This window comes from Triturus cristatus, chromosome 4_1 (assembly GCF_964204655.1).
Source record: "Triturus cristatus chromosome 4_1, aTriCri1.1, whole genome shotgun sequence".
In the NCBI taxonomy this organism is placed as follows: domain Eukaryota; kingdom Metazoa; phylum Chordata; class Amphibia; order Caudata; family Salamandridae; genus Triturus; species Triturus cristatus.
In genome coordinates, this window is record NC_140585.1 from 607,927,608 (window position 1) to 607,947,220 (window position 19,613).

Genomic DNA, 19,613 nt, shown 5'->3' on the forward strand with positions numbered 1-19,613 from the left:
ATATGTTTAATATTTTGTCAGATGGTTCCAAACAAAATACAAAGGTCTGTGAGACTGACGACCTAGGGCGTAGTCTGTCTTATACATAATAAAGTTGTGTGCTTAAAAGTGTTAGCATTTATTGGGGCTTTCATCAGTTCATACATCATTTTCTACGTTTACTCAGTGCAGTCAAACTGAAAAGTCTGCCTTTTCAAGTTCTGCCATAAACGAATGTTTAGACTACATTAAAATGTTTGCTAGCTGACACATTAAACTGCTTTCTAGCATAACTAAATCATATATCACACGAATTTAAAACACATTGGTTTAAAAGTAATGCTGTCAATTCCAAACAATATGCTAAATGTTTGCATTGGTGCTAATATATAAGTTAGAATAGGCAGTTGTGGAAAAAGTATTTAGATATGAATGTAGGTTTTCTCCATTATTAATTTCCCAAGGGTAACTTTGCAGATGTGGATCGTCTGAAATTGCGTGTAAACTCATTTGGATTTTTAATGCTATACTTAAACAAGGGTAAGGCATTTCACTGTACCTCTACATATAATATACTTGCCATGCCCAGCAGGATCCGAGTACAAGATGTGGCCATCGGCATGCCATGCAACCAGTCCAATGGTCATCAAAGTCACCAGGGCACTGCCTCTGGTCATTCCAGTTGGCTCTGGGCACAAGGCCTGCAAAATGACACACTCTGTAAAACTAGAGACCTATCTTCCCATAAACCTTATTTTTGCACACAAGAGTTGACCCCATGGGTGTTCTTAAATTGCTTTATTTTTTGTCTTGCACCTTTTAGTCACCCACTGGGCTGGTGGAAGGATGGTACTTGTTTTCTTTCTGTACAGTGTGGGGCATACTTTCCTATAGCATTTTTTAGTTGTTCCTCCTGTTGTAGGACAAATATATGCCTCAATCCATGTGTAAGGTGAGATGGAGGAAGACACAAAGGTTCATACACATTGATCCCAGCTCTTGAGCAAGGCCGGGGGGCTGGCTGCCAAGTGGCATGGCACGTGGCAAGAAGGCTTGGCAACAGGGATTGGGTTGTTGAACAGAACAGTGAGTAGGCAGGTAAGGTTGAAGGGGTTTGCTATTTTGTAAAATCTCCTTAGCTGCGACTTTACACTACAGAGGGAAGGCAGACCCAAGAGACCTCAAGAACTTCCGGCCCATCTCTCTGCTCCCGTTCCCGGCCAAAGTCCTCGAGAAGATTGTCAATAAACAGCTAACCCGATACCTCGAAGATAACAGAATCCTGGACCCTTCTCAGTCAGGGTTCCGCAACAACCACAGCACGAGACCGCCCTCATCGCTGCACCGACGACATCAGGACCCTGCTGGACAATGGTGAGACCGCAGCACTCATCCTCCTAGACCTCTCCGCCGCCTTCGATACCGTGTGCCACCGCACACTACGCGCACGCCTCCACGCCGCATTGATCCGAGACAAGGCTCTGGAATGGACCACATCCTTCCTCTTAGGCAGAACCCAGAGCGTTCGCCTCCCCCATTCCGATCCGAAGCCTCTAAGATCATCTGCGGCATACCCAGGGCTCCTCCCTCAGCCCGACACTGTTCAACATCTACATGACCCCGCTTGCACACGTCGCCCGACAGCACGGCCTCAACATATTATCCTACGCCGATGACACTCAACTGATCCTCTCCCTCACCAAGGACCCTATCACCGCCAAAGCCAACCTCCACGAAGGAATGAAGGACGTCACCGACTGGATGAGGGGCTGCCGCCTGAAGCTGAATTTGGACAAGACGGAGGTCCTCATCCTCGGCTCCAACCCTTCTGCCTGGGACGACTCCTGGTGGCCGACGGCACTGGGGTCAGCCCCGACACTCACAGACCACGCACACAACCTGGGAATCATCCTAGACTCCACGCTCTCAATGACCAAGCAAGTCAACGCCGTCTTCTCCTCCTGCTTCAACACCCTCCGCATGCTCCGCAAGATCTACAAATGGATGCCAACAGATACAAGAAAGACAGTCACCCAGGCCCTCGTCAGCAGCAGACTCGACTACGGAAACGTCCTCTACGTGGGAGCCCCGGCCAAGCTCATCAAATGACTGCAACGCATCCAAAACGCCTCGGCTCGACTGATCCTCGACGTACCTCGCCACAGCCACATCACCCCCACCTGAGAAACCTGCACTGGCTCCCAGTCAACAAGAGGATATCCTTCAAGCTCCTCATCCACGCACACAAGGCACTCCACAAGACCAGCCCCGCCTACCTCAACAGTCGTCTCTCCTTCTACATCCCCAACCGCCAGCTACGCTCCGCCGACCTCTCACTAACCACCGTTTCGCGCATCAGAAGAACTAACACCGGCGGGAGATCTTTCTCCCACCTCGCCGTCAAAACATGGAACACCCTCCCACTGAGCCTACGACAGACCGAAGACCTGCTGACCTTCAGGAGAACACTCAAGACCTGGCTGTTCGATCAGTAGCAGCCCCCCTCCGCGCCTTGAGACCCTCGCGGGTATGTAGTGCGCTTTACAAATGAATGATTGATTGATTGATTGATTGATTGGAAGGAACGTCCAACCATAGGGATTAGAGGCACTGGACCCCAGAGAAAAACCTATTAAATATCTACCTTGGAGCTATTTTTTTTATTATTTTCACTTGTACATTGGAACATCTGCCTTGCAGGCCTTTGTTAGCACCCTTTCTTAAAAGCATAGCTCATAATTTGGATATCTTTTGCATCAGATGGTGAATGTTAAACCTCAAACTGGTGGAAAAAAAAGTATCTCTGTCAATCATGATACAACCTTAAAACTGAGATTCATGTGCTGGTTCATGACCCAACGGGCAATATAGCCCTAGATTCTTCTTGTTTAATTTTCTCAGTTACTACTGAACAGGTTTAAATGAGTAGACTTTCCAGTTTGATTTCGAATGGGAAATGCGACTTTTGGGATCCCTTAGACACTTTATTGCTTTCACATAAATTTGCACAAAATGTTAAAAGATCAATCTGTGGTCTATGAGTATTTTGTTTTTTAAGTTGGTTGCAGTTATGTATTATTAGTAATACATTGCTTTACTTATGGATCTTCAGTGTGGTAATGATGCACAATCCTTCTCAATCTCCCTCCCCAAAGAAAAGGAGAGAGACAGAGGCAGGGAGAAGGAGAAAGTGGAAGAAAGAGTGTGTGTATTTACTTCAAAAAAACACAGTAAATTGTAGCTTTGATTATCCTAAGATCCCTTTATTCTCTATTTTTCCCAAAACGGTATTCAGTGAACAGTGTTGAGCAATGGCAGATGCAACAGAAAATATTTTGTGATGGCCAACTATTCAGAGCACGGCAGATTCAAATATACATAGGTAGATTTGCGAATCTCCTGTAGTTGACAGGAGAAAAAGCTACCTCATTCAATGTTTAAGAAATTACCCCTTTTTACGTGGTTCCCCAATATCTGCATGTCTAGATTTGACGGCTTTAGAACTCTGTGCATTTTACCACTGCCAAGCAGCAGTAAATTGCCTGTTTCCCCACGAATACATAGGCTGAATATTAGAACTCCTTATTTGGCATACTTACCTTCTCCATAAGTCCACTGGAAATTCTGCCTTAAATGGTAAGTTAAAATGTCATGTGTGGGCTGCAGTGTTTACTTACATTACCCACAGGTATAACACAAATATGTTTCTGCCAGGAACACCACTGTGCTCTGGCTAGCCTGCAGTTTAAATATACTGCAGTGACATGTGAGTGGGAAAAATGCCTCTGTCATGTATGAAACCCCTATTTATTTACATATTCAGAAGTCCCCTCTAATTTGTGCCTTATAAAACCCACAGGTGATGCCCCAAAATCGGTCCCAGGATGCTTGTTTCCGGTCCAGAGGACCTGGCTTGGCAGTTCGGGCTGGACTGTTCCTATGAGGCACAGAGACTGATTTGCATATGGTTGGGTCCAAACTGAGGTGGTGTGATGAGCAAATATATGATAGATTAAACCCAGATCTTTGAGACTAGGGGTGAATGTTTGCAATGTTAAGCATTCCGTCCATCGATTGTTTCTTTTGCAATTATAAAACCCACAGGGCATGGACCTAATATGTAAAACAGAGCACCCTACATATTGGGTTTAGTTTGCCTTCACAGTGAAATAAAACCCAGAGATATTTTACTATGTAGGCCAGGCTATATTTTGTAGGCCGAGACGGATTCAAATCTTAATTTTCCACATGCACTTAGGTATGGGCTTAAAACAAATGCTTTAAAGTTATTACTTGCTTACTTTTTAAGATCTGCCTTAATGGTGAAATTAGATTATTGATAACCTAAGCAGCACAATAACTTTGTAAAAATTTGGGGGGCGCTAGGTGACACTCAATCAAAATGGTCGCACACCTGTGAGGCTCTTGCCACTTGGCAATAATCCTGCTTGCAGTGGAGTCTCCTCTTCCGATAACGCTTGCCGCCTGCTCCTAAACATCTTTTCCAGCTTCGTGCAGAGTTTCATTGGAGTCGGATACTCCAGGACTGCTGGGCGCCAGCCTGTGTCCCTGGGCGGGGAGCCGCAACAGACACTACTGGAAGTGCAGCCGGCTCGGCATATCATGCGAGGCTGGAGGACTCGACGTGGTGCATAGGCGGGGGCATAGATTCGGAAAGGAGGTGAGCGTCATTGACATTACTCCTGGACCACACCTATATTCCACCAGTGTCTGTGCTCCCCCTAATCCCATCAGCGCTGTTCTGGACTGTCACGGTGGGGGAGTGCTACTGCCACTATCTGCCAGACACACGCGGAGGCCCTCCCGGCTAGAAGCGCGCCCCGCAGGGCCTCCGATCTCGGCAACGCCCTTCGTGCTGAGGTGCTTGGCCTGCACCGCCTTCTGTCCCTGAGAGGAACGCCACCCCTGCGGTAAGAAGGGGGGCACCCACTCTCACGGGCACATTTGGGTTTGCCTCTGAGGACGTTATTCTAGGCCTGTATTGCTGTGCTGCTAGTGAACCATGTGGCTTTAACCACACTTTGTTGCCATTCAGCTGCTGGGCCCCACAATCTATGTTTATGTTTATATGTTCCTAAAGCGCTCGAATGCCGAGGCGTCTTGGCGCTGAGAATGTAGTGGCAAGGAACACAGAAATCAAACGCTTATATGGTTGCAAAAAGCCTGGTTTTTAAATTTTTCCTGAACATCTGAAGGTCAGGTTGCAACCTCATAGTCTGAGGCAGCTTGTTCCAAAGCCTGGCCGCACAGTATGTAATCGTCCAGCCGCCCCAGCCTTCTCTTCTGATCTTTGGTACTCTAACAAGACCTTGAGTAGCCGATCTTAAGAAGCGTGATGGGACGTAAGATACAAAGAATCTTTCCAGATCCTCTGTGGCACCGCCATAGTTTGCCTTATGTACATATGTAAGCGCCTTGAATTCTATGCGCTGTTTTATAGGCAGCCAGTGGAGAGATCATATCCCGGCTGAGGTGGGCTGTCCTCTACGTAGACCCAACAAAAGCCTGGCTGCTGCATTCTGTAGTGACTGCAGTTTTAGCAGTTGAAATTTATCAATCCCCAAAAACAGGGCATTAGAGTAGTCCAGCTTTGAGAGAAAGAGAGCCACCATAACTGTTTTTTGTAATTCCAGAGGAATAAAAGGAAAAAAAATTCTCAGCATCTTCATGAGGAAAAAGCACGAGGACATGAGACTGTGAACTTGAGCCCCAAAGTTGAGTTTATTGTCAATCAATCAATCAATCAATCATGACATTTGTATAGCGCGCTACTCACCCGGAAGGGTCTCAAGGCGTTGGGGGGGAGGGGTACGTTACTGCTCGAACAGCCAGGTCTTGAGCTGCTTCCTGAAGGAGAGATGGTCTTGGGTTAGCCGAAGGTGGATGGGGAGGGAGTTCCAAGTCTTGGCTGCCAGGTAGGAGAAGGATCTTCCTCCGGCGGTGGCTCTGCGGATGCGTGGTACGGTGGCGAGGGCATGGCTGGTCGATCGTAGCTGGCGGGTGGGCGTGTAGAAGGTCATGCGGTCGTTGAGGTGCTTGGGGCCCAGGTCGTGGAGAGCCTTGTGTGCGTGGGTGAGGAGTATGAACGTGATTCTCTTGCTGACGGGGAGCCAGTGCAGGTCTCTCAGGTGTCCGGTGATGTGGCTTTGTCGGGGGATGTTCAGGATGAGTCGTGCGGAGGCGTTCTGGATGCGTTGGAGTCTTTTTTGAAGTTTGGCTGTGATTCCGGCGTAGAGGGTGTTCCCGTAGTCCAGTCGGCTGGTGACGAGTGCCTGGGTAACGGTCTTCCTGGTTTCTGTGGGGATCCATCTGAAGATCTTGTGGAGCATGCGCAGGGTGTTGAAGCATGATGAGGAGACGGCGTTGACTTGTCTGGTCATCGAGAGGGAGGAGTCCAGGATGAAGCCCAGGTTGCACGCGTGGTCCGTTGGTTTGGGAGTGGTGCCCAGGGCAGGGGCCACCAGGAATCGTCCCAGGCGGAGGGGGATGATCCCAGGATGAGGACTTCCGTCTTGTCTGAGTTCAGTTTCAGCCGGCTGTTCTTCATCTACTCGGCGACGTCTTTCATCCCTTCATGTAGGCTGGCTCTGGCGGTGGCGGGGTCATTGGTGAGGGAGAGGATCAGTTGGGTGTCGTCGGCGTAGGAGATGATGTTGAGGTTGTGTTGGCGTGCGATGGCTGCGAGGGGGCTCATGTAGACGTTGAAGAGGGTTGGGCTGAGTGATGATCCTTGTGGTACGCCGCAGATGACTTCGGTGGCCTCGGATCTGAACGGGGGGGAGGCGGACTCTCTGGGTTCTTCTGGCGAGGAACGAGATGATCCACTCCAGTGCCTTCTCTTGGATTCCGATGCTGCTGAGGCGCTGCACTAGGGTGCGGTGGTAGACAGTGTCGAACGCAGCAGAGAGGTCCAGGAGGATGAGGGCCGCTGTTTCCCCGTTGTCGATCAGGGATCTGATGTCGTCGGTGGCTGCGATCAGGGCGGTCTCGGTGCTGTGGTTGGCCCGAAACCCGGACTGTGAGGGGTCGAGGGATCCGTTCGTCTCGAGGAAGGCGGCGAGCTGTCTGTTGACGGTCTTCTCGATGACTTTGGCAGGAAAAGGAAGGAGCGAGATGGGACGGTAGTTCTTGAGGTCGGTGGGGTCCGCCGTTGGCTTCTTCAGGAGAGCGCTAAGCTCGGCGTGCTTCCAGCTCTCCGGGAAGGTGGCGGTGTGGAAGGAGGTGTTGATGATGTCCCGGAGATGGGGTGCGATGATGGCGTCGGCCTTGTTGAAGACGTGGTGGGGGCAGGGGTCGGTGGGGGATCCGGAGTGGATGGTGTTCATCGTGCGGGTGGTGTCTTCGGTGCTGATCGGGGTCCAGTTGCAGAGGGTGGTGGTGGCGGGCGTTGGTTCGGTGGTAGGGTGCGTGGTCTGTGCGTCGAAGCTGTTGTGTATGTCGGCGATCTTGCGGTGGAAGAACGAGGCGAGTGAGTTGCAGAGGTCTTGCGAGGGAGTGATGTCGTTGTTTCCGGCGCTGGGGTTGGAGAACTCTTTGACGATGCTGAAGAGTTCCTTGCTGTCGTGGGCGTTGTTGTCCAGTCGTTCTTTGAGTGCTGTCTTCTTGGTGGCGCGGATCAGCTGATGGTGTTTGCGGGTGGCGTGCTTGAGGCCTGTTGTCTGTGGTCTGGTCGAGCCGCCAGGCTTTCTCGAGGGTGCGGCAGTTCTTCTTGGAGTCCTTGAGTTAGTCGGTGAACCAGGGGGTTTTCTTGCTGCCGGGTCTGCTGGGAGGGTTCTTTAGTGGTTCGAGGTCATCGGCGCAGGCGGTCAGCCACTTGGTGAGGTTGCTGGCTGCTTCGTTGGGGTCCGTTGTGCTGGTGGGAGGGTTCTGGCTGAGGGAGGCGGTGAGCTGCTCGGCGGTGATCTTGCTCCAGCTCCGGCGAGGAACCTGTTGCGGGTGGTGGTGGGTCGTGGTTCTTCTGAAGCGGAAGTGGACGCAGCTGTGGTCAGTCCAGTCGAGTCCGTTGGAGTGGCTGAAGGAGATGTGCTTGCTGGATGAGAAGACGGGGTCAAGCGTGTGGCCGGCGTAGTGGGTGGGGGTGTTCACCAGTTGCTTGAGTCCGAGGTTGGCGAGGTTGTCCAGCAGGGTGGTGGTGTTTCTGTCATTGTTGTTCTCCAGGTGGAAGTTGAGGTCCCCTAGGAGGATGTAGTCAACGGAGGGAAGGGCGTGCGGGCTGATGAAGTCTGCGATGTCTTCGCTGAATTGTGTGCGTGGTCCCGGGGGTCTGTAGATGAGGGTGCCTCTGAGGGTGGTCTTGGAGTCGGTGTGTATCTGGAAGTGGAGGTGTTCGGCGGCGGTGAAGGTTTCGTCGGAGTGGTCGAGATGCGGATGGTGTTCTTGTGTCAAAGAGGACGCCCAGGTTTCTAACCTTCTCTACTGGGGATGGACATTTTCCCACCTCTGATGGCCACCACAATTGGTACAACACGGGCGGACCTGGTCCAAACTCCATCACCTCTGTTTTGTCTGTATTTATCTTTAAGTAATTCTGACACATCAAGGACATGATCTCCGTGAGACAAGAATGAAATCTGCACGCTATGGTTTCGAGCTGGTTGGTGGTAGATATGATAAGTTGGAAATCGTCAGCATACGAGACCAAAGCGAAACCGTGTTTCCTGACAAGGTCAGCCAGAGGTATCACATACAGATTGAACAGGGTTTGAGATAGGGCTGACCCCTGTGGAACTCCACAGGGGAGGAGAAAACTGTCAGATTTCATGCCATCCCGAAACAGCCTCTGTTCCCTGTTTTCTAAAAAGGAGGTCAGAAGAGACAGAGCGGTCCCTCCTATCCCTATCTCCCTCAGCCGCTGCACCAGAACCGTATGGCTGACGGTGTCGAAAACGGCTGATAGGTCAAGGAGTACCAGGACCGCCTTCCCACCACCATCCACAGCCCTACGAATCTCTTCAGCTGTCTTAACTAAAGCTGATTCTGTCGAATGGCGTGGCCGAAAGCCATGTTGGGAGGAGTCTAACAGGCCATTTGTATCTAGATAGACTGTAAGGATTTTATTCAGGTGTTTCTCCAGAACCTTAGCTGCAAAAGGAAGACCAGCGATGGGGCGATAATTGTTGGAATTGCCAGGGTCCAAACTTGTTTTTTTTTAAAGAGGGGTAACGGCTGCCCTTTTCCAGGTAGTGGGATAATATCCAGACATTATAATTTGATTTAGGATGGGAGTCAAGTATTCACAAATCGGACCTGCTGCTAAATGCATAAAAGACGGTGGACAAGGATCAGTAGGTGCCCCTGATTTCAAAGAGAGCAGAATTTTGTTAGCCTCCTCTTTGCTCATCAGCTGAAAGCTAGACAGCTTACAGGAAAGATGTGTGGAGGGCGCTATCATGTCCAGGGGTTTTGTGGTATTCGAGAACTTATTGTAGATTCCTTTCACCTTCTCTTGGAAATGCTCCGCAAGGGCATTGCAGAACCTTTGATCTGGCTTAAAAATACTAACTTGCTGGGGCTTAGCCAGCAGGTTAACTGTTTTGAACAGTTCTCTGGTGGAATTGCCCGTGTGCTTGATTTTGACTGCAAAAAAAGTGTTTTTTGGCAGCCACTGTTGCCTCCTTATATACTTGGATGGAATGGTTATGTAAGGTTTTCTTTTGACTGTCATAGTCTGTCCGCCAGAGACGTTTCGCCTTTCTGCAGGTAATCTTTAGGCTTTTAAGTTCAGGGGTATACCATGGGGCTGATGTCTTCTCTCTCTTTATTTGAATTATTTTTATGGTGCAACCTTATCTATGGTGCTCAATTCGTGGCGCTGGGCCCTCTCGCTGCGCATCACCGCATCAGTGATCAGTGTTGCAGCCCCCACCCTATGTTGGGTGTTTTGGGCATGTGAAGACATTACTACTGTGCGCACATTGCATTGAAACGGTGCGTGGGTGCACATACATAGGCCCCTATGGACAAACTGACACCGCTATACCTATTGTGCAGTGAAAAAACACACCAGATTTCTCCGTGCTGGTCATATTGTTGCGGATCACGAGACCAGTAAGTGAAACCGCAAGCTCCACTGTGAGGCACAGCATTGACACTACTATCATATCATGAACAGCCGGAGTTTAGCTACTGGCATATTGATCAAGAGTGGATTAGGTCCAGCCTTGTTTCCCTGCACGCCTTTTTACACTCCACACCAGCGAGGCGCATTAATTGGGCCCCCTGTTCAGCTGGAATCAACAACAGCGTCTCACACCTACCTCAAGATGGGAAAGGCGGACGGCAGACAGTCTAAACTGCCTTTTGAAACAAAAAGAGCATGACGCGAACCGGCTCGGAAGATCGGGACTCAGCAGCTGTGTGGAACATGCACCGGTTTCAAAGGCCACTCAAGATGAGGATGTAAAGAGTCTGCTACTGGCTATGCAGCAATGCCTCTCTTCCATCTCAAGCAAAATGGACTCCATGAACAGTCTCTTGGACTTCATAGTCCAAAAGCTAGATAAGCATGATGAGAAAATCAAGGAGGCAGTACAACGTATTTCAGACAATGAAGATACTACCACATAGGTGAAGCAACAGGTTACACAGATGAACAAGCTCCTTAAGGTCATTGACGCAAAAAATGAAGATTTGGAAGCGCGCAGCAGGCACAATAACAAACGAGATATAGGGATTCCGGAGAGCACCAACACGAGGCGCATGGAAGATTTCATCGAACGCCTCCTGACAAGCACATTTGGTGCCGAAGCATTCTCATCGCACTTGATAGTGGAGCAGGCACACAGCTCTCTGGGCCCTCGTCCTCCTCCAGGCGGCAACCCACGACCGATCATAGCTCACTTGCTTAATTTTTGGGACCGTGACATTGCCCTGAAACTCGCCAGAGAGAAAAGAAATCTGCAGTTCGATGGCGTGGAATTTACTATTTAACTAGACTTCACAGCAGCAGTTCAAGAAGCCCGTCGTTAAGTTTCTACCCGCCAAGCAGAAACTTCAAAAGGCGCAAATTGACTATGCTCTCATGTACCCTGCCCGCTTGCGAGTCACACATCAGGACAAACAACACTTCTTTCTAAACGTGCAGCAAGTGGATGATTTCCTCAAGAGCGTCAAAAAGCACTCTTCACACCGGAATGACAGAGTCCACCCTTCTAGATTTACATCTCCAACATCGGAGGGATGCACTTACAGGACGTGGTCTCACGTAGTGATGTGAGGTGACATCATTTTGTTTGCGAGACTGTTGCTGGTCTGCCCTTAAACTCTAGTTTCCTCAATCTGTGGCTGCGAAGCCGCGGTCTGTGGAGTAGAAGACACTAACCATCGTTTGCAGATGGGTGACGAGCAATGTACGGGAGTCAGATAAGTAGACTGAGAGACACATTTGTACTGTTATGACAAGGCATACACTGTGACTGTAACATGAACAATGCCAAGTACCCCCCACTCTTCTCCACGTTTCCTTCCACTGTGGAGTTGTCCTTATCATCCACTGGAGAAGGGTGAATATTGTCTGCCTCTAGTGACCAAGCTAGAATCACAGTCCGTCACACTTGTCTGCTGTTATGGTCCTAATACAGATGAGATGACCCTGACTTCTTCACCACACTCTGGGGGCGAATCCTGAATGTTGGCTTGATGCACATTGGGGTGGAGACTTTAACACGGCACTTCGCCCTCTTGAGATAGGTCCAACCCCCTTCCGCATCACTACACTAAAACACAGGGCTTATTGACAGATGTATTCGCTGGCTATGGCCTCATCAATGCATGGAGACATGTACACCCAGACGCTCTGGAAGAAACACACCATACAACAATGCATGCAACTTGGGCATGCTTGGACTACTGGGTGGTCTTCCGTGGGGTGGGCCCGTGGATAACCAGTGTAGAACACCTGGCCAAACGGACCCGGTCTCTTCTCCCAGGAGCTGGAGACTCATGCCAGATGCGCTATTAGATTCTGCTTTCAGGGCAGAACTAGGTGTGGAAATTGCTGAATTTTTTCAGAGAAATGTTGGCTCGGTCACACAGGTGGGCGTGGTCTGGGAGGCCTTTTAAAGTTACGATGAGAGGCTTCTGTATTGCTAAGAGTTTTGGTGTCTGCGTGACATACGACGCTACCTACAAAAACTTTAGGGTGAGTTGATGCAATTAGAGGGTAACATGGGTCATGATATAACTGGGACACTAAATGTTTCGTTCAGGGATAAGCTGACTGACTACAAGGATACAGCTGAGAGGGAATTACGCTTCAGGGAGAAATACTGTACAGCCCGAAAGTACGGGGAGGGAGGACGGCCCCGCAAGGCTCTAGCGATGGAGATTCGTACACCTCGCTTTTCCAATCACATATTGGAAATCCAAGATAGCAATGGCGTGCATCATAAGATATTCTTGGTGTATTTGTATAATTCTAGTCCGACCTATACAGCACTTGCAGGATGCACCCCCCTGATCTCTCTGCCTTCCTGAAAGACATTACTCTTGGCTGGCTAGGAAATGATCAGAGAGAGTTTCTGGCCGCACCCCTCGAAGGCGATGAGATTTGGGCAGCAATCATGCAGATGAAGTCGGGGAAGGCCCGGGGTCTGATTGCCTTCCTATTGACTTCTACAAAAGCATATGTTGACCAATTGATCCCCATATTGAAGGAGGTCTATGAAGAGGCGCAGAAACGCGAGATCCTCCCAGATTCTCTTAGAGAGGTCCTTATCACATTGCTTCTGAAACCTGGCAAGCCCGCAGATCTGTGCGATTCTTACCGACCTCTTTCCTTGATTAATAATGATGCGAAAATCCTCGCCAAAGTACTGGCAAACAGACTCAGCCTACTAATGGAGAAGTTAGATCTACCTGATCAGGCTGGCTTAATTCCAGGGAGGGAGACATTGCACAATCTTCGCACTCTCTTCTCCATTCTGCGAAATGTTGACCCGCAGCTGGCCCTAGTGGTGGTCTTTCTGGACGCCATGAAGGCCTTTGATTCCGTCGAGTGGGATTACCTCTTTACCATACTACAAAATATGGGATTGCCCAAGGGCTTTCTGGCTTGGGTATGACTTCTATATACTTCCCCAGTATCCAAAGTTCTGATTAAGAGGCATACCTCCTCCCCTTTCCCGATCACATGTGGCACTCGTCAAGGCTGCCCCCTTTCCCCTCTCCTTTTTGCGCTCGCGATCGAACCTCTCGCGGCTGGAATTAGACAGCACCATCAAGATAAGGCACTGCGATGTCAACTTCATCCTATACTAATTTCCTTACATGCAGACGACGTCACTTAAATATTAGGGACCCTCAACAAAACCTCAATCCACTCTTGCGTGAGTTCGGGGGGCTCTCTGGAATACACATCAATTGGACGAAATCACAGATTTTCCCACTCACGCCCTCGGTGACAGAGTTCGCACTGGACTTCCCAATTGAAAGGTGTGCAGCAGAGGTTAAATACCTGGGGGTATATGTCACCGCCGATCGTGAGGAACTGATGCGTCTGAATTATGGCAGGGCGCTGGAAAGGACAACTAGTAGCGTCACGAGATGGATAGCGCTCCTACTTTCCATGGCAGGGCGCACCTCGCTCATTAAAAAGATCATTCTCCCGAAACTCCTTTATCTTTTTTTAAATACCCCATATGATCAGGGTAGACATTTCTTCTCAGCGCTGCGCACAGAACTGATACGACTGACATGGGGAGGCAAGCGGCCTAGGCTGCAATGAGATACGCTTGTTAGGTCCTACTCCCAGGGTGGGTTTGATATCTCTGATCTAGAACTCTACTATCTTTGCGCGCAGGCACATTATGCTCATTATGGGTTTCACCCACCCAAGTATATGACACAAGTGGGTATGGAACATTGGTTAGCAGACCCTTTCCCTCTGGAAGGGGCTATATTGAGCTTGGTCATGCCTCGAGAATCAGACCCTACGCCAGTCACGTGTATGGTGCGAGCATGGCAATGCATTGCCAAATGTACGCACACACCCATGATATATTCCCCTCGCCTTCCTCTGATCTACCACCCTAGGCTGCCGTTACTACAAGAAGGAGTTTTAAAAAAAACTAAAGCAAAGTTCCACATTACCAGTTGGGGTGATCTCTATTTAAATGGCAAATTTTGCACCCTACAGCAGATGTTTGCAGGTGCGACGCCCTCTCCCATGGACACCTTTCTATAGGTCAGACTCCGCCAAGGCAAAAAGAGTTCACTCCCATGTATCCACAAGACCTCCCCCCGTTACATTCAATACTGCGCAGTGATGATGCATCACACCTGGTAGCGACGTTATACCATAGCCTGTATACCATCCCGACTCCAGCCCATTGCCTGACAAGTGGACCGCTGACATAGCTCAGGACATAACTGATAAACAGTGGGGGTATTACTGAACACAAACTGAGCGTATTTCGTCTAGCAGCCACCTGCGCATTATACATTACAGGTTCCTGCACCGTACTTACTACACTCCTGCCAAACTGTACAGATACAAACTGCGCAATAACGATAAATGTGATAGGTGCGGTGTAGACGCGTGGGAAAGCGGCGCTATACAGACATATTGGCAACAGGCCTTTCACGCTCCAAAACAGATGACATCACTACAGTTACAAGCGTCTCCACTACTGGTGCTGTTAGGTTATACAGAAGATATCAGTGTTGCATACCGCCGATTTGTTTCAATTGCTCTTTCACTAGCCAAACGGAGAATAGCATGTCGATGGGGACGGGGCAGAGCGCCCACATTTAAGGAATGGATTAATGATATGGTATTTTGGCAATAACAGACACTCCTAAGGATATCTGGGACCCCCTCAAGGCAAATCTACTTGTGCACCCTATAGATACCCCTCATGCGGCACAGTCGCCCTCAAACAAGATAGTCCTACATGCTTCCACTAACGCTGAAATCCATCCCTAGCGTGTACTTCATTCCCTAACTACAGCTTCCCACTCAATTCAGCAAAAATAATCTGATTGTCTCTGGGGCACATCACTGTTAAAGACTGATGTGTTACTGAATGCTACTATTTATGTATTTCGGGAACTGCTGTGCATGCATATTTGTGAAATTCAGTTGGATGAGCATGTATCTAACCAAGCGCTATATGTGCTGAGCTGGGTTTATGTTTAATACATCTAATAAAAATAAAAAATAGTTGTAAAAATGTACTTTAGACTATATGAGCCAGAACTAGCTTAAAACCAGTTCTGTCACTCACCAAACCTCAAGACCTGGAATATGCATCCTAGGCTGGGAGAGTTATCAATTCTGGCTAAGAGGACAATGGCTTTTCAGGTAAGGCCAATGGGTGATAACTGCTGCCCCCTAACAGCAATTATCTATCTGGAAGTGAAAGGAACAGTTGACAGAACAAAGTCCTGTTTTAGAAGTAAGTCGTTTGAAGTGGAAGGGATTCTCTTATCCATCTCCAGCACCCTTCTAGACAGTCAGACCCTAGCCACAGTAGTAGGGAGGTTGTGCCCAATTAACAAATCCAAAATTTTGTCAGGTCTCGCACACAAGTTCAATATACAAACCTAGGCTCAAACCCTGGCACCACAGAGAAGATAGGCTTAACTTAAGAAAAAGTGTGTAAAAGCATTTAGCAGTAATAATACAATTAAAAAGTAAAAAAATCCTGCAACCAATTTTTAAAAATAGAGAAAACCTTAGTAGGAAAATTGACACCAAAATGATTAAAATCTGACTAGAGGAACCAGAATTATGTTTTTTTTAAGTTTAAGGGCAAAATGCGCAAAGCAGAAGTATAGTACCAATCAGAAGTCACTTTTCACAGTTGAATAGGACCTAGACATGATTTCAGACCAACTGCGAAGGAGCAGTAGTTGCATATACAATGCGTGTCGTCCCGGACAAAGATTTTACATTCTGACTTAGTTTCTGCAATGGATATTGAAATCCTCTAGTGGGGAAGGGAAGCCAGCTGTAACCCTCAAAATCCTCTCAAAGTTGGATATCCTTTGGGTGAGCTACTGGTTTCTGTGGGTAAAGGTCTGAGCAGGAAAGATTTCTACCTTTTTGGAGCTCAAAATCCTCCTGCGGGCCAAATGTGGAAGCAGTATTCAACAAAATCTTATCAAAGTTTGATACCTTTGTAACGAGGTCAAGTTGATGCTCCCAACTTTTCAGACATTCTTGAGAAGTCCCTATTGGTCTCATCTAAGACACCCAGAGCATCAGGGGCAGTACTTAAGAGGCCAGCTCACTTTGGCAGAGGTCACCAACAGAGTCCGGTCCAGATACATCCGGTCCACATACAGTTGCTACTGGTTAGATGATCACCCTGGGAAAAAGGCCTTTTGCAGCATGTTGTACCATTGTAGCCACTCAGGAGGCCAGCAAACAAATCCTTGGAGTCCACTTCTTATTCCTGGGTAGTAGCGGGAAAAGGTCCCACCCCCTCAGATCTCCACACCAGTCACAGACATCAGGTCCAGTCCTATTATGTTCTTCCTCTGGTCCAGATGACCTGTGGGTGACATGGTACCTTTGTACGATTCACTAGACAGTGAGGGAGGTGATCCATGGACACTTCTAAATAATGAGAAAATGTTTCCAAGGGCAATCCTTCCCACTTTTTCAGCACATCCTATTCGCCCAACTGCAAACTATCCCACAGTGCACTATGATGAGGCAAATTCAGTATGGTAGTACCCTACTGCCCTTGAAAGCTACTGGTGTGCCAGTCAGGGATGTGCTTAGAGAAATGAGCCCCCTCCTCAAATCTACAAAAAACTGGTTCTGGTACCAGCTCTCCCTCCCACTGGGTAGGTGCCAAGATAGCTACAGATGGCACAGTGAACAAGGGTTTCTCTTCCCTTTAGACTCCAATATGAATGGACAGCTCACCTCAGCCTATTTCAAGTTAATAAAGTTCCTGAACTCTCCTCAGCTGTCCTTCCTGATCTGAGAGGAGTCACATACCTTACAATGAGGTCTTACTGCCAAATTGTATATAGCATTGTTTCTGCTCTACAAGCAGTTTTCGCATGCAACACTGAAAAGGACAAGCTGCTGGCTGGCTGGCTGGCTGGCCAGCTGGAGGTTCAGACAGACAAAGTATAACTTTTTAAACATTACTTTTCCTAAATATTTGCATTTGCTAGAAATCCCAATTCATCGGTGAATTGCATTTTTAATAAACCTTAAAAATAGTGGTTGAATCATTCTGGTAGCTTGCCCAAATTAAAGAGAGCAGAATTATTATTTTAAGTGAATTTTGCCTTTTCCATTAGGAACAGCTGGAGCCCTTCTCAGTGAAACTAGCTTTTGGGGGCTAGTCACAGTCGGTTCATGCCAACACTCAATTCTTGCATGTACCTCTTTTAAATATTAGACACCATACCTTGTTGGCTACAAGGCCTAATTAGAAGAAACTTAATAAATAGTTAAAAACAGGGTTTATTGCCGTCAAAAGGTTTATCTGCAAGTTTAAAGGCTGCAGCAGTCAGGCTACAAAGGTAGGTATGTAGCAATGTTTTGCCAGTCTAGTAGATGGCATAATATGTACTGCAGTCCTCGGGTAACATTTAACTTCCCTTGCCATTGGGATATTTTACTGCACCATATACTATGAACATTCTGAAATGTTAAAAATACCAGTTGAGGATTAGTCAATTTTACCATTCTTTAGGCATTAGAGCAGATACACTTGGGAGTGGACGGTAGTGTCCCAGTGTGTAGAATTAAAAAACTAGCAATACCAGTCAGCAATAACAGTGGTGAGCACGCAATAGAGGGATTTTCTTTTAGAGGGAAACCAGTTTTGATCTGTCAGCTAGAAGAGGAGCAGAAAAAGCTGAAGACTAGCCTGCCTGGTGGCCACCATCTTCAGACAAGGGCACCTGAGTAACGTAAAACTAAGGCAAAAAGGAAGTGCTGAAAATTGTTAGCATTGGGTGGAAGAATTTCTTTAATCACTGCCTAGTGCGCATGATAAATCTGCCACTCTACCTCCTCAGACCATTCCTGGACCTGGGAGGTCTGGACCTGAAGAAGAAGGCCCTGCCGGTAGAAGAATCCTGACTTCTGACTCCGGATTCCTGCTGTAAGAACAGCACTCACATAAGGACTCACAGACCACTGAATCCTGCTGGCTCGTACAGACGGGAATTGCTCTTCAAGGGTTAAGTGGTTGGCCTGCTGTTCATCTACTCAGGGACACAAAAAGCAGGAGGGCTTCTGAGTCCAAGAGGGCCCAGCTGACTGAAAAGGGCTAGACTCTGCAGGATACCTGGTTGGAGAGAGACCTGGTACCCAAAGTCTGCCCTGAGGATCTAGGGGCTGAAGGACTGACCAGAAGAATCTTTTCCAGCTGATGGTGACTACATCTGAAGGTGAAAGCTTGACCGGAACAACTGTCTTGGTGTACATGACCTCCGTTCACTATTGGTGGGCCTGAAATTGCACATAGGTCCGGATCCACCACAACTCTTGTTTTTACATGGTGCCCAACTTTTTCTAGGAGCTTTTTGCCTTGAAACTTTTATTCTTATGATCTTAGTTTCTTTTTGCTCATTAAAATTTTCTCTATTTTTCTAAATAGGTTGAGAACTTTATTGTGCTGTGTACTTTACTTTGAAATTGTTGGTACTGCTTTAATGTAGCAAACACATTTCTGAGGATTCCTGCTGCTTGCGCCATAGCTACAAGCGACTGAGCAGAGACTCTCAGAGGATTGTGTTCCTACATAACCAGAGTGATTTTATTGAGTTGGTCGGAGGTGCCCTCCCTACAAGGTGTTCTTTTTTTCTGTAAAGAAAGGAATACTGCTGGACAAAGGAGGACACCAAATACAATGCTCATGTTCTCACCCTTGATGTGACAGATGCAATTAGAAAGGAGACGCATAATGTAGGAAATAGAGTTTTTGATTAAGGGGGGTGAAGGGTGAACAGCAAAAGTCACTAAATTAACCTAGTGTTAAGCCTCTGGCAGCTTGGCATAAAAGCAGTCAGCCTTAATTTAGAGGCAATGTTTAAAGTATTCTTGCAGCACTCAAATGGTATTAAAGTGACAATACAACAAAAGAAAAGTCCCACAGCAATTTAGAGAAATAGAGAGCATTGTAATAAATAAAATGACACCAAAACAAATTAAATCCAATCAGTATAACTGACATTATGGATTTTTTAGGTTTTTAGTGAATAACAGTGCCTCAAAGAGCCAACAGCAGACATCTAGTTGTGCGAGAACTGGGGCAAAGTCAAAAGTTATGGCTGACTACGATGTAGCATGGTTCGGATAAACAAAGTGGATTGAGCCCAGTCTTGGCTCACCTTCAGACTTGAGGGAAATTTTGTGGAAAAATGTCTGAGTAGCTATAGTTCAGCAGTGTAAGGTAGCAGGTGGTGTCAGAGGAGGAGGAGGCGTCGTCACTGGGGAGCCACTGGACGAAGTCACAGTTAAGATTTCTACATTTGCACTATGAAATCAAAAATCTGCAGTGGAACAAAGCTGCAAGCTGTAGCCAACGAGGGATCCACAAGGCCGGATACCCTTCAAAGAGGAGATGCTAAACAGCATTTGCTGCAGCAGAGAAAAACATAGCGGGAGCTACCACAAAGTCAGGCCAAACAGCAATGCA

The 19,613-nt window shown here is 47.8% G+C and overlaps 1 protein-coding gene across 1 annotated transcript in view; it reads right to left on the reverse strand.

Moving 5' to 3' along the window:
- METTL25 (methyltransferase like 25) overlaps nt 1-19,613 on the reverse strand; it is a 580,957-nt gene that overhangs the window by 287,649 nt on the left and 273,695 nt on the right. The gene's annotated exons all lie outside the window — the stretch shown is intronic.